We start from the raw sequence: 13,693 nt of genomic DNA, 5'->3' as shown, positions 1-13,693 counted from the left end.
AAAATGAGCGATAACCAGCGACAGGCCTGCAATTCCCACGCGTCGTGTGGGAAAATGCACTATAAAGGCAGAGAAAAGAAACCATCATAAAAAATGTAACTGCGTAGCACCATGGACGCACGCGGACCTAGTGCAGAGGACAACGCAAACCCCACAAGCCCCACAGACGACCAGTAAGGAACCTCGGGTCGGGGAAGGCCAAGAAGAAGAGGAAGAGGAAGACACGGTTCAATCTGCAGGAAAACAGGATCAACGTCACGGAGGTGATAGAACACTACCAACAACTGTTCGTCACCTCTTACGTGTCATTGGCAACAAAGACGCAAATATGGCAGACCATCTTGGACCATGTGAATTCAGTTGCAGCGTTGAGGAGGATAATGGAAGAGGTCAAGAGGCGCTGAAATGAAGTGAAGGGAAAAACCAAGAAGAAACTCGATGCCAACATGAAAGCAGCAACGCATAGTGGAGGTGGGGGTCCAGTGGTTCACCAGGAGTTGGATGACATGGAGAAAATGGTGGCCACAGTCATCAATCGGGATACAGTGGCAGTAGTTGGTATCCAGACACTGCTCAACACGACCTTACACAACATCTACAGGGTCAGTACCGACCAGGGACTGGGGGGACGGGGGGAAATGGGCACAATGGCACACATGCACAAGTGAGTAGAGCACGCTGAACACCCACAATGACTCTGGATCATGTCCCTGATCCCCTTGGCACACTGCAGAACACATACAAACAGCAAGTAGGACCCCATCCACTATGGGCACAAAGGGGTCCCTCCCCACACAGCCAACCCATGCACACATGTCGAAACCAGCAAAGCTGCATGTGTGTGAGCTACACTGACAATGCAAGTGACACTGCATGATGAATAGCATGGCTGCAGTCCAATTATCATGACATGATGCACGCCACAACACTGAGGTGGCTGAGTGTGGAACACACTCTGACACATCCACATGCACAAACAACCCCTGACTGTAGGAGAGTAGGATCTGCTTCACATAGGTACCCCCACTTTTTTGCTTGTGTTTCACTGTTTTTCGACCTTAGTCTGGCTTTGGCCCTGCTAATCAGGACCACAGCCTAGCTGCTTCCTCTCTAAAATGTTTTCCATGTACATTAGTTACATATCTAATTGGATTCTGGAGTGCCTTATTTGCCCCTAGTATATGGTATACTATGTACCTAGGGCATAGGTACTTCCGAGGCCTACCAGGGGCTGCAGCATATATTATGCCGCCCCTGGGAGACACTCCAAAATGGCACCACAGGTCTGCTACTGCAGCCTGGGTAAGGGTGTGCTTGCACCCCTTACTGTGGTATAGGCTACCTATATCACTACCCTTTACAGACAAATATAAACCTATAAGCCACTCCTATCGCAGGCCTTGACAATCCTGAAGGCAGAGTGCTTGGTTTTGTGTGAGAGGGTGCCCAAGCATGAGCCGAGCCCCTCTGCAGATTTTGGAAATACTTCCTTATGGCTGTTCTGTGATACAGCCATACCATATACTCTTAAGTGCATTATAACCTCGCGGTAAATGCTAACTTTGTGATGGCTGCATCAAAACATGTTGTGTTTGGTGTCAAACGCTTTGGAATATAACCCCCTCGCCAGTTCTGGTGGCAGGAGTAGCATTCCACCCTTCTAGAGGGAGAGACATGATCACACTGACTAAACCCGGTAGGAATTTCCTGAGCCCTGGCATCACAAAATGGATGCCTCTGCCACAGACACGGGTCTGGCCTCCTGCTGCTGACTGAAACTCCGGCAGGGGAGGCCGGGACAATAGGTTTCCTGTCGAGGGGAGGTGTCCCCACCTCCCCAGACAGGCTGATGTGTATTGGGGCTGGGCGGGAACACTCTCTGGTGCTTTGAAGTCCTGCACTGGGGGCACACTTGGTGTCCCTGTGCATACTCCAGCTCAAACCGGTTACAGGGGCTACCTGCCCCGGCTCTGGCGCGAAACTGGACAAAGGAAATGGGTGTAACCACCCCTCTTTCCTGGCCCAACCATAGGTGGGGTCTAAGAGTTAGTCCATCCCCTAAACTTACTATAAGTATAGGAATCCAGTCCCTAGGACTTTAGATTACCCTGGACGAAACTCTGCAACACATATCCTGGACCTTCGACATTCAACTTTAACTAGAAGACTGAAGAAATCTCCCTTGGGGTCAAGGAGTGACTCCCCTGCTTGGCAGGCACCAAATAAGCAACTGATTGGTCTGCAATTCTGAAGCTCTCGCCGGACGCCGAAGTCTCTGCATCCCCAGAGGTAGATTTCCAGACTTTCCCAAGGCTACCCTGAGTCCACAGCAAAGCTGAGGCCCGTGGCTATCGTGGGTGACGTGGAACCGTGACCCCTGGGCACATGAACTTTTACAGCAACACTATCTTCCTGGTCCTCCTCGAAGTTGTGCTTTTGGCTCTGAGTAGCCCCAGCCTTGAGCACCTCCTGCACCGAAGATTGTTGGCTCTCACTCCACGAGTGACCCATGGACCAGCTTCCAGTGCAACTGCTCGAGGCTCCTTCGCAAACACTAGCCCGTTGCCTAGCAGGTCCCCACGAAGGCGACTCCTTTTCTGATTAGGCTTACCTGGTTGCTCCAGACGTGCCCCGACTTACCCTTGCTGGGTGAGTCCCTCAGACCTTGCTGGTCTGCACCGCAGTCCTATCTCTAAATTCCAGTGACTTGCCGTTGCCAAGGCTTGTTGGGTCCTTTCTGGTCGCAGACACTGCAGCATTCTACAGACTTTGTGGGACAGCTCAAATCCAGCTTGTGGACTTTGTTGACGCCTCCTGGACCTCGTGACTGGAGAGTCAAGGCACCCATCAACTCACCTGAAGCACCCGACATCTGTGGGCATTGCACCATCCTGCCCTCGGTCACTGGCTAGTGACCAAGACTCTGTCCCCTCTGCTTTCAGGTTAATTAAATCCTAGCTCAAGGCTTGGCTCTCTTCGGACACTTCTCCTCTTCACGGCAGCAGCAGTTCTTTGCAGGCTTCCATTGAAATCGACGACGCGACCCGACACCAAAAGACACCTATGCACCCAGCTTCTCTCGGTGAGGTAACTCGAGTACTCTGGTGCTCTCGTGGGTGCTAGCCCCAGAACGTCTTAAGTCCAAAAGGGTTTGGTCCAGACTCGATTAGAAGTGTCCCTAATCTTCAAATTTCCAACGGCGACATTGCTTATAGAAGATAATAGGAACCCGCAGTTGTGTTTACACACTGCATACAGTCCCCGTGGGTCCCCATGTGTAACTACCTTGGGTGGTTCCTTGGGGTCCCAGCGATTCTAGAGGCAATAGGCCTAGTGCCTGTTCCAGTCGTGGTTCTTATGCCATTTTTTTGGTATATGGTTTGGTACGCCCCTATGGCCCAAACGTGTATTTGTGCTTTTACTGATGATTGCTATCTTGTAACTTAAGTACTTCGAACTCCAGTCTCATAACGAGACCAGAGGGGTGTGTGTTAACCTAAATACATATATTTTAAATATATACCTGGTGTGGTTGTCCTTTCATTTGATCATTCAAGAGATTATAGACAGGTAAAACAAGCTGCTTTACATTCCTTCAAGACTTAGCCTGAAGGCTGCTCCCCATAGCTACCACTAGGATAGCTTTCTATAAAGGTTGTCATTAACCTATCACCATAAGGGGTTGTTTGGACTGATACAGGGTGCCCACTAGAACTAGTGGACAGCATATGTCAGGCCACCTTCTCACACTGATAACAACAACACATCTGCCGATAAACAATGCCCAAGAGTACAAAATACAAACAAGAGCCATAATTAGCCAAGTCTGCAACATCTCAGCACTGTAGAAGCACAGAAGTCAAAAGCACACCACCTGAAAGGGAGAAGGGGCAGCAAAATCACAGCTGCAGGGGCGACTCTCCCACAACGCAGCACACACACATAGCAAGAACAGCACATCAACATTGACGACAATGTGGTACAAAGTGCAACACTTTCACTACAGAACAGAGGACACAACTAGTTCCGCTTGTGCGTAGAAACTGGCCAATCACATCTGACATAGCAGGAAACTGTGAGATGAAGATGTACATGTACAACCTCACATCCGTGATGTAGTTCAAATGTCCACTGTACCGCAGCAAATAGTCAGCTCCTCCCAAACAGTCACAATGTACATTGTCATGCAGTCTGTATGTAAACTTGAACAATGCATCAACATACATGTCAACACAATGTTAAAATGCATCTCCCCTTCACATTGCAGAGGGACAATAAACACCTCCTGCAGAGCAGACCTGACAACCTCTCAGTGATGATGAAGAGGACCTCCACACCTTTGACACCGACTCCCTACAACAGCTCATGGACATCTTAGGCAACCCACCTCCAGGAGCAGGGCAGCCCAGCTGCATCAATGAGACCCCACCCCCTGTACAGACCACACAGCATGAAGCATCCACCACCACGGCTGGCTCCCAGCACCTCACAGAAGCACACATCGCATTCCAAGGCCAGGTGTGAGACTGCCAGAAGGAGGAGGCTGAACAGGTGCAGGTGGGGCTCGACCTCATGGCAGCCAAACTAGATTACATACGTGGCTGTCTAATTCCCATCAGGGACCACTTACACTCCCCAACGGACACCCACACTGCGACAGAGGCACACGCATTTGCACATTTCCAGTGCTGAACCACACCCAGAGCCCCGGGATAATCATTAACACCCGTACGCTGGACTTGTGTATGCCGGCCCAGTCTACTCCTCTTCCGTGTAAATGGGGGGAACGACAAAGCTACATGTCAAAGGTCTTATCGACTGCCTGAGGTGACATGGTTGCGTCCACTGTCCAGTACACTCCAAACACCAGCAGTGTATGTCGACATTGAATTGTCTGTGGTCTGCATACTGAAGTCTGTCCTGCACATCCACACCACACTTGGCATTGTGTACATTCACATTCATGGGTCACTTGCCTCCTTCGCACATGCCTGGTTCCCACCTCTCCCCACATTCTGCAATTGTGTGGCTGAGGTGATATGCCGTTGATGGCTTGTGTACGCCCAGAGCCCCGGGATAATCATTCACACCCCTAAACTGGACTTGTGTATGCCAGCCCAGTCTACTCCTCTTACGTGTAAATGGGGGGAACGACAAAGCTACATGTCAAAGTAACAGTAGGGGAACGTTTGGAGTGCAGAGGGGTAAAATTTAATTAGGACACTTCAGTCAGTACAACAGTAGGGAAAGTGTTGGATAGCAGAGAGTTAAAATGTACTATTCCCAATCCAAAGAGTGCAACAGTAGAGAAAGTGTTGGATTGCAAAGGCGTAAAATTGACTATTCCCCCTCCAGTCAGTATAACAGTAGGGAAATTGTTGGATTGTAGATGGTTACAATTTACTTTTCCCACTCCAATGAGTGCAACAATAGGGAAAGTGTTGGATTGCGGAGGGGTAAAATTTACTGTTTCCACTACAGTCAGTAGAATAGTAGGAAAAGTGTTGGATTGCGGAGTGGTAAAATGTACTATTTCTACTCCAGTCAGAGCAACATTAAAAACAACCAAAATATTTTGACCAAAATACAATTATTTCAGAAACAAAGTAAATACAGAAAAATACAGAAAAACTCCCTACAACAGCTCATGGACATCTTAGGCAACCCACCTCCAGGAGCAGGGCAGCCCAGCTGCATCAATGAGACCCCGCCCCCTGTACAGACCACACAGCATGAAGCATCCACTACCACGGCTGGCTCACAGTACCTCACAGAAGCACACATCGCATTCCAAGGCCAGGTGAGAGACTGCCAGAAGGAGGTGGCTGAACAGGTGCAGGTGGGGCTCGACCTCATGGCAGCCAAACTAGATTACATACGTGGCTGTCTAATTCCCATCAGGGACCACTTACACTCTCCAACGGACACCCACACTGCGACAGAGGCACACGCATTTGCACATTTCCAGTACTGAACCACGCCCAGAGCCCCGGGATAATCATTCACACCCCTTTGCTGGACTTGTGTATGCCGGCCCAGTCTACTCCTCTTACGTGTAAATGGGGGGAACGACAAAGCTACATGTCAAAGGTCTTATCGACTGCCTGAGGTGACATGGTTGCGTCCACTGTCCGGTACACTCCAAACACCAGCAGTGTATGCCGACATTGAATTGTCTGTGGTCTGCATACTGAAGTCTGTCCTGCACATCCGCACCACACTTGGCATTGTGTACATTCACATTCATGGGTCACTTACCTCCTTCGCACATGCCTGGTTCCCACCTCTCCCCACATTCTGCTTTTGTGTGGCTGAGGTGATATGCCGTTGATAGCTTGTGTACGCCCAGAGCCCCGGGATAATCATTCACACCCCTACGCTGTACTTGTGTATGCCGGCCCAGTCTACTCCTCTTACGTGTAAATGGGGGGAACGACAAAGCTACATGTCAAAGTAACAGTAGGGGAACGTTTGGAGTGCAGAGGGGTAAAATTTAATTAGCACACTCAGTCAGTACAACAGTAGGGAAAGTGTTGGATAGCAGAGAGGTAAAATGTACTATTCCCAATCCAAAGAGTGCAACAGTAGAGAAAGTGTTGGATTGCAGAGGCGCACAATTTACTATTCCTACTCCAGTCAGTATAACAGTAGGGAAATTGTTGGATTGTAGAGGGTTACAATTTACTTTTCCCACTCCAATGAGTGCAACAATAGGGAAAGTGTTGGATTGCGGAGGGGTAAAATTTACTATTTCCACTACAGTCAGTAGAATAGTAGGGAAAGTGTTGGATTGTGGAGCGGTAAAATGTACTATTCCTACTCCAGTCAGAGCAACATTAAAAACAAACAAAATATTTTGACCAAAATACAATTATTTCAGAAACAAAGTAAATACAGAAAAATACAGAAAAACTCCCTACAACAGCTCATGGACATCTTAGGCAACCCACCTCCAGGAGCAGGGCAGCCCAGCTGCATCAATGAGACCCCGCCCCCTGTACAGACCACAAAGCATGAAGCATCCACTACCACGGCTGGCTCACAGCACCTCACAGAAGCACACATCTCATTCCAAGGCCAGGTGTGAGACTGCCAGAAGGAGGTGGCTGAACAGGTGCAGGTGGGGCTCGACCTCATGGCAGCCAAACTAGATTACATACGTGGCTGTCTAATTCCCATCAGGGACCACTTACACTCCCCAACGGACACCCACACTGCGACAGAGGCACACGCATTTGCACATTTCCAGTACTGAACCACGCCCAGAGCCCCGGGATAATCATTCACACCCCTACGCTGGACTTGTGTATGCCGGCCCAGTCTAAATGGGGGGAACGACAAAGCTACATGTCAAAGGTCTTATCGACTGCCTGATGTGACATGGTTGCGTCCACTGTCCGGTACACTCCAAACACCAGCAGTGTATGCCGACATTGAATTGTCTGTGGTCTGCATACTGAAGTCTGTCCTGCACATCCGCACCACACTTGGCATTGTGTACATTCACATTCATGGGTCACTTGCCTCCTTCGCACATGCCTGGTTCCCACCTCTCCTCACATTCTGCTTTTGTGTGGCTGAGGTGATATGCCGTTGATAGCTTGTGTACGCCCAGAGCCCCGGGATAATCATTCACACCCCTACGCTGGACTTGTGTATGCCGGCCCAGTCTACTCCTCTTACGTGTAAATGGGGGGAACGACAAAGCTACATGTCAAAGTAACAGTAGGGGAACGTTTGGAGTGCAGAGGGGTAAAATTTAATTAGCACACTCCGTCAGTACAACAGTAGGGAAAGTTTTGGATAGCAGAGAGGTAAAATGTACTATTCCCAATCCAAAGAGTGCAACAGTAGAGAAAGTGTTGGATTGCAGAGGCGCACAATTTACTATTCCCACTCCAGTCAGTATAACAGTAGGGAAATTGTTGGATTGTAGAGGGTTACAATTTACTTTTCCCACTCCAATGAGTGCAACAATAGGGAAATTGTTGGATTGCGGAGGGGTAAAATTTACTATTTTCACTACAGTCAGTAGAATAGTAGGGAAAGTGTTGGATTGCGGAGCGGTAAAATGTACTATTCCCACTCCAGTCAGAGCAACATTAAAAACAAACAACATATTTTGACCAAAATAAAATTATTTCAGAAACAAAGTAAATACAGAAAAATATAAATAAATTCCAGTATTTCCCTTCAAAGATCCCTGGAAAAACAAGAGCGGTACACCTGGAGACTGCACAATAGTTTATTGTGCACCAAGACAGCGCGTTTCGGCGTTAGCCTTTATCAAGTCATTTGAGTGCATGGAAATTCACTTAGAAATACAGTAACAGTTTGTAGAAAGTAAGGACATACTTCAGTTGATACATTTTGTCTACCATCATCATATTAAGTTCATCCTAGAGCAAAATATGTTCCTCTTTGAGAAGACATTATACCGCCAAAAGTCGGGAACTACAATGGGTTCATGTTTCGCCCCCAGCCTAGCGAATGTATTCCTAGGCTGGTGGGAAAAACAGGTAGTGTGGACAGAGACTAACGATGTATATACAGAACACATCCCAATCTGGATCGGGTACATAGATGACCTGTTCCTCATTTGGGATGGGCCCCAAGCTTTGGCATTGGAATTCATCCAGAACCTGGGCAGCAATGATGTAAACCTAAGCTTCACTCATAAAATAAGTACTGAGTACTGTGAATTTTTGGATGTTATTGTAAAAATTGTTAATGGCAAAATAACCACGAGTCTTTTTAGAAAGACAATGGCAGGCAATACCATCCTGCATGCCTTAAGCCATCATCCCACACCACTTGTCCAAAGTATTCCATACCGAGAACTCTTACGAGCTCGCCGCAATTGCAGTACCAATGAGGATTTTATGAAGGAGCAATTAACGATGGAACAAAGGTTCAAATAGAGAGTTTACAGCAACAAAATGCTGCTTGAGGCTAAAAGTAAGGTCGGGGGAAAACACAGAATGAATTACTTTTTAACAACAGACCCAAATTAGATCATAACAAAAATGAGGCACCTAAAATGATTACCACCTACAGTAGGGGTGCGATGAGATTATGGAAGGCAATGAAAGCCCATTGGAGCCTCCTGGTAGCCAATCCTGTCATAAGTAAACATATAGGCAATTCTACCAACATTACAAACAGACGCCCCAAATCTATAAAAGATTGGTTGGTCAACAGTTACCAACAAGAAGGAGCTACAAACAACTGGCTGAATCAAATTAAAGGGTCCACAATATGCAATTTATGCAAAGCATGCACGAAAAGTAAAAGCTGCAGGTTATACATTACAGACACAGGAATCGTAAAGACCATCATGAAATCGATTACTTACACTAGTGAATATATTGTCTACATATTGGAGTGTCCATGTGGCCTCAAATATTTGTTTCCGGTCCAGGGAAGGCATGGCTTGGTAGTTCGGGCTGGACTGTTCCCATGAAGCACAGGGTCAGATATGGCCATGTCTGAACTGGGGTGGCAGAGTGGGCTAAAGAACGGTGATGGATCAAACCCAGATCTGTTGACTGGGTGTGAGTGTTTGATTGGTTCTGATGCTCCGTCCATCACCACCCCCTTTTGTACCGCTTTGTTCGCCATAAGTTGGCAGGGTATGCTCAGACGTGAGTCCCTTGCTCACTTTGCCACTGAATTCAAGCAAGCCTGGCTGAAGACGGCTGAAATGCCAGAAACCGGTCCTAGGAAGGTTGTTTCCGGGCCAGGAAAGGCATGGCTTGGCAGTTCGGGCTGAACTGTTCCCACGAGGCACAGGGTCAGACTGATTTGCATATGGCCATGTCTGAACTGGGGTGGCAGAGTGGGCTAAAGAACGGTGATGGATCAAACCCAGATCTGTTGACTGGGTGTGAGTGTTTGATTGGTTCTGATGCTCCGTCCATCACCACCCCCTTTTGCACCGCTTTGTTCGCCATAAGTTGGCAGGGTATGCTCAGACGTGAGTCCCTTGCTCACTTTGCCACTGGATTCAAGCAAACCTGACTGAAGACGGCTGAAATGCCAGAAACCGGTCCTAGGAAGCTTGTTTCCGGTCCAGGGAAGGCATGGCTTGGCAGTTCGGGCTGGACTGTTCCCATGAGACACAGGGTCAGACTGATTTGCATATGGCCATGTCTGAACTGGGGTGGCAGAGTGGGCTAAAGAATGGTGATGGATCAAACCCAGGTCTGTTGACTGGGTGTGAGTGTTTGATTGGTTCTGATACTCCGTCCATCACCACCCCCTTTTGTACCGCTCAAATATTTAGCAGCACGAAGCTACAGTTGAAGACTAGATTCTTACAGCACTTACGTGCTGTGACCAATCTTGATGTCAACTATCCCATAGCCAGACATTTTGCCGCAAAACATAACAGCAATTACAACCTACTGAAGTTCTGCGGAATAGACAGGCTTCTACCACATCAAAGAGGAGGTGATTGAGAGAAGGATCTCTGCATTCTAGAATCGAGATACATTATCAACCTCAATACAAAAAACCCAACGGGCTAAACAGTGGGGAGGAACAGGCAACCCATATAGGACGTTAGAATAATCAGTTATCAGCAGCAATGTGTTTTTTCCTTCAGATATATTTTAAACAAAATCACTGACTTTTAGTGTTAGGAAAGTTCATGACTTGCCCAGTAATAAACCCTCAGGGAATTAATTGTTTGAGACTGGTATAACATTTCCATACTTCATACGTTAAGGGGACACAGTGCCATTAAACAACGGATGGCAATTCCCATAGGATGAGGAGGCAGATATTTTGGTGAGAAAGCTACCGCCCTACATTTATACATTTGGGGTGTGGAGGACTTTGTGGGTTTTTGTTTCATAGTCATTTTTCACTCACGGTTGTCCCGTTTGGGGCACAATGCACCAACATGTGTACATTCCCTTCTATATCCAATATCATAGGATTCAAGAAGCCTTACTAAGAGTACATTACTCATCATTATGTGGCAAAGGTCAAATGATACCTATGGCAGTACAGGATGTTAATATTCCTGTTGGTAATTGCAAGGATACTCAATGTTATTCGTACTACCATCACAAGGCGACCATGGTGTTGTTGCGAAAAAAATGTATGAATATTATTCTCCAGGCCGGCTGGAATTACCAGCCAAAATGGCCTAATGAATTATAGTATTATATATCATAGATACAGGTATCGAATCGACAAACGAGGGGCTTTGCAATAAGTGAGGTAACTGCTCTAGTTTGAATGTGGTCTCTTTCGTGACAATGTCTTGATTATCATACTGAAGTTATGGAACGCATAGTGCAAATAGGATATGAGTTTGTTACTGCATTATATATTATGATGGCCAGAAGGATTACCAGTTTAAGAACTGCGGCAACACTGAGGACAGAAATGCTACACTTATTTTAAGAGAGTGTAAAAAAATTCTAATTAATAGATTGAATCTATGGTATGCTTATGTGCACAGATAATCAATTTTCCAGCATTCTCACCGATTAATGAGCACTGCGATATACTAGAGTTGAACGTATTTGAATTACCTTTATTGATTTAGAATTACGGCAACATGAATGACAGACATGCTATACTTATTTTGAGATAGCGTAGCAATTTTCCAATTAATATATTGAAATTGTGGAAGGCATACATGCACTGACGATCTATTTTCCAGTATTTTTACCAATTGAACATTGGTATATACAAAGTTAGAGATTAACTCACTATGGTGATGGTAGACAAAATGTGTCAACTGAAGTATGTCCTTACTTTCTATGAACTGTTGCTTGTATTTCTAGGTGAATTTGCATGCACTCAAATCACTCGATAAAGGCTAACGCCGAAACACGTCGTCTTGGTGCACAATAAACTTTTGTGCAATCTCCAGGTGTGCCGCTCTTGTTTTTCCTGGGATCTTTGAAGAGAAATACTGGAAATTATTTATATTTTTATGTATTTACTTGTTTCTGAAATAATTTTATTTTGGTTAAAATATTTTGTTTGTTTTTAATGTTGCTCTGATTGGAGTAGGAATAGTACATTTTACCGCTCCGCTCCTGTTTTTCATGGGTTCTTCGAAGGGAAATACTGGAAATTATATTAGATGTGACGGATGCTGTCGCTGTAGCAGGCACCAACACCGCAGGAAGGCGAACTGCCAAGCACAGCAACTTTCCCTGATAGAGAAAAATATAAATATGTGCAAAAAATCTACAAATATATCTAATATTAACAATAAAAAAATAAAAACATATTACAATGTTAACTACATATCACAAATAACTACAAATATTATTATAAATAAAAAACAAAAATAATGTTCATACAAATAAATATTATATTGAGGAATTATTTATTAACAAAAAATATTTCTTACATAAATTAATTTAGTTACTTCCCACCCTATAATCCCACAAAACTCACAACCTGCACCTAAAACTTAACTATAAAAAGTTAAATATTTACGCTATTAATCTAAATATTTATCAAGAAACAGAAATAATTAAACGTTAATTATTAATTTTAATTAATTTACTTCCCAAAAATTGCCCCCAAACAAACACACTCATAAAATTTAACAGATGATTATTTACACAATTAACATATTTATCAATTTAATAATTAATACTATTTCAAAAATGAATGAATAAATATTTAAACTCAAGTTACTTCCCACCCCATACCAATACAAAACCCACAACCCACAACCCACATCTAAAATCTTTAATAAAAAAAAGAATTGCACAATTAGGATTACTAATTATCAATAAAACAAATATTATTAATTGAAAACTAAATATTATTTCATAAAAAATACACAGTTAAAAAATTGTCAATTAAATAATTAATAATATTAAACAATTATGTATTAATTTATATTAATTTACTCACCACCTTTTACCCCTATAAGCTCCACAACCCACACCTAAACAAAGGAAGCAATTATCATAATTATCAATAAAGTAATATTAATTAACAGCTAATTATTAATTATTTAAAATAAATTACTTCCCACCCTATGCCCCTATAAACCCCACACCCCCCAAAAAAAATACGTAATTACTATAATTAGTTATCAATGAATTAATATTAATTAACAACAAATTAATATTTAAAAATAACTTACTTCCCAGTCTTTACCCATATAAACCCCACAACCCGCACCTAAAAAGGAATTTATACAATTAACATAATTATCAATTAATTAACAACTTATTAATTACTTTCCACACTTTACCCCATAAAGCCCACAACTTGCACATAAAATTTACATTAAAGAAAATTAATAGCACTATTAACATAATTATTTATCAATTAATTAAATAATATTAAACAAAACATAATCAATATTGGATTGTAATTAAATTACTTCCCACCCTTTATCCCTACAAACCCACAACCTGCTACGGCACAAAAAAAAATCACAAAAATGTATTTAATTACATTTAGTAACTGCTTAAAATGTAAAAATATATAAAAAAATGTAAACAATAATTATACAAACATTTTACATCATATACATTAAAAAGTTATACTAAAATAAATAACAATAATTTAAAAACGATATTTTAAATAACTATATTTTTGCAAACAATATTAATGACTTCAATATTTTAAAAATCGATATTAATTAACTTAAAATCAATATTCTTGAGAACGATATTCTTGCTGACGATATTTCCATATCACA

Source organism: Triturus cristatus, chromosome 5_1 (assembly GCF_964204655.1).
Source record: "Triturus cristatus chromosome 5_1, aTriCri1.1, whole genome shotgun sequence".
Taxonomy (NCBI): domain Eukaryota; kingdom Metazoa; phylum Chordata; class Amphibia; order Caudata; family Salamandridae; genus Triturus; species Triturus cristatus.
The sequence above is the reverse complement of the archived record's forward strand: the minus strand, read 5'-3'. Positions refer to the sequence as shown.